The sequence below is a fragment of the Rattus norvegicus genome, chromosome 6 (assembly GCF_021556685.1).
Source record: "Rattus norvegicus strain SHRSP/BbbUtx chromosome 6, alternate assembly SHRSP_T2T, whole genome shotgun sequence".
Taxonomy (NCBI): Eukaryota; Metazoa; Chordata; class Mammalia; order Rodentia; family Muridae; genus Rattus; species Rattus norvegicus.
Genome location: NC_141539.1, coordinates 63,265,793 through 63,268,784, shown reverse-complemented (window position 1 = coordinate 63,268,784; position 2,992 = coordinate 63,265,793).

Below are 2,992 nucleotides of genomic sequence, written 5' to 3'. Positions count from 1 at the left end.
TGCAATTAGAAAGCTTGAAAGTCTGTAATTGGGTCTTGGGTCTGGAGATGCATGGAGGAGATTTTTGAAGAAGGTGGTTGTGTGGTAGGAAAGTGAGACCTGACAGAGAGGCATCAGGATTAACTAATGAAAGAAGCCAGGTGGCAGAAGGACTGAAAACCCCTTCCCACCAGGCCTACAGGCAAGGGAGAGAAGCCCCAAGATCTCCAAGCTTGATGAAACAGCAGCTCGCTTCCAGAAAAGATCACTTTGCAGGCAGCCTTGCCTGGATTCCTCCTGTGAAATCTCTCCAACGCTACGGGGTGAGGATTCATTCTCACTTTTTCTTAATATCTATTTGCTCTGCTTGTTTGTCCTTCCTTATTCTTTTGGGACATAAAACAAAGAACATGGAGGCCACTGACTTGGCATGGCCTTGATGACCATCGATGAACTGTCTAGCATCCTAACTCTCTGGTTTGAGCTCACTTAGAGTGCTGGCTCACTCAGTGACTCCCCATCACAGCAAGGGTTTGTGTCAGGTAAATGACCCACAAAAGCTCATCAGCAGAGCTTCCTGCCTTTCCCAGCTCTCTGGCCTGCTTCCATTCAAGAGATCACTCTTAATAAACATTTTGATTTCTTCTACTCTCTGTGTGTACCTGGTGCACTACTTTGTTCTAGAACATAAGAACCTGGAAATCCCAGAGGGTTGCCTTGACCATAACAGTTGGTAGGGTACAAGTAAGGCAAATGTCCTAATGATATCTAATGTACCATTTTACCAGATTTTCAAGTCTTCCCTTGTTAAGGCTGACTAGAACACTAGAATTAGGAAGGATCCTGCTTTTGCCAGCCATGATGATCCAAAAACTACCTCTATCACTTTTTACTTTGTTTCTTATTCAGTAAAAAATAACTTGCATGTGTCTTGTTTTTCATTCTCCTTGACAAAAGACCTTTCTCTAAAATCAAAGTTTGTTTCTTCTCTGAATGTTCAGGCTTAGTTTCCAAAATAAGCACTTGCCAAGTAAGTCATTCGGAGATAATCAAAGATCTGAGGAGCTATGCTGATAAGTAGCCTTGAATTGATCCGGAATCTGTTAAATTATAACCTGCAGAACTATAAGCCTGAGTAATTGGTATTAGAGAGGGAGGGCATGATTATAGGCATTTCTCAAAAATACAGAGACCTATTGAGAAAAAAAAGCAAACATTAAATTTCACAATTCAATGAAATGTCATAGGATAGCAGAGATAGTCCCTTCCTGTGGGCTCTGTCTTCTTCCATCCTGGGAAGGCATCATAAGGAGAGCTGGTTCACACACTGCAAATACGCTATACTGGACCCGGTATACAGGGATACTAGAAGAAATAAAAATGTTTATTAAGACAGAGAGTGGTCTGGTGAATAGAAGCAGGCCAGAGAGCTGGGAAAGGCAGGAAGCTTTAATGAGTGTGTGTGTGTGTGTGTGTGTGTGTGTGTGTGTGTGTGTGTGTGTCCTTAAAGAGCTAGCACATTAATGCTCAAATAGGGAAAAGCCTGTCTCTGTAATCTAGACTTACTCAGTCTACTTTCTTACACTTTGGTATCTCAATGAAGCAGTGTTGAAATGGAAAACTGGTTTTCTTTTTTCCCCCCTTGGAATTAGACTTCCTGTCCAGTAATGTGGCCATTTTCATGTAGTAATTACATATTTGCTTTAGAAACTCCCTTTTTGAACCATTACTAAAAAAACTGTGCAATCCCCACCTGCCCTCAATCTTTTATACTTACATCATACCAATGATAAAGGATCTGAAACTATCTGTGATACTGTCACAATCAGAGAGGAGCTAAGTTAGAGCAATGTTTTGGTGTCCAGTTGCTACTAAATATTGCTCTTGCCATTTGTGTGTGTGTGTATGTGTGTGTGTATTTGTATGTGTTTGTATGTGTGTATATTTGTGTTTGTGTTTATATGTGTGTGTGTTCATGTCTGTGTAGTTGTGTGTGCTTGTATGTGTGTGCATATATGTGTTTTTGTGTTTGTGAGTGTATTTATGTGTGTGTGTGGGTGGGTGGGGGGGTTTGTGCAGACATGCACTTGTGTGTGTACACACATAGATGTGGAGACCAGAAGTTGATATCAGATGTCTCCCTTGATCACTCTCCATCTCATTTCCTTGAGACACTCAGTCAACCTGAACCTCATCAGTTTGTCTATGCTAGCTGGCCAGTGAGCTGCAGGGATCCTCAAGCTTCTGCTCCTGCTGCCCAGGGGGTGTTGGGAATACATATGTGTGTCACCATCCTGGCTTTTATGAAGGCATCCAAACTTGGATCCTCGTGCTTGCCTGTTAAGCACCTTTCCCCCAAGCCTCTACCTTTGCTCTTGTCCTTCCTTATGGATTCATTTCTGTTTGTTTGACAAGGTGATTCGTTACATGATAAATTGTTCTCAACTCTCAAACTGTCATAGTCGGAAAGATGATAGTTTGGGTGCAATTTCCTTACCTTTTCCCTTTGTCCAATCCAAAGCATACATTAACTCTGAGCCGGTGGGTGGTATGGGAAATAGTCACAAACATCCAAACTGAAGAGTGTATTTTAAAAGATGCTTTGTAAAATATCACATGCCTTAAACGAAATCTATCATCATGAATGGGATTGCCTCCAGTTTCAAACAAACTGAAAAAAAAAATCTTGGGTAGAATAATAAAGACTATGGGTGCAATTCAGACAGGCTCCTGCAGTTCTGGTTTTTTGAGCTATCGGTTGAGAACGATGAGAGAGAGAGCCCCTCTGAAGTCTGACTGCTTTCCCGATAGAAGGGAACTGTAAATTCTTCCCAGAATGACATTGCCGTGCACTCTTTCAGCCAAAGCCAAGCCCTCATTTACTGTGCCAGGTTCAAGTCCCCAGCTATCTCTGCAACACAGCTTCCTGGAAGTTCCACAGGCAATCAAACCTCAAGACTTGCGTCCACTTTCCTCTGACCATTTTTCTCGGGCTGTTCTACTGCCCAGTGCA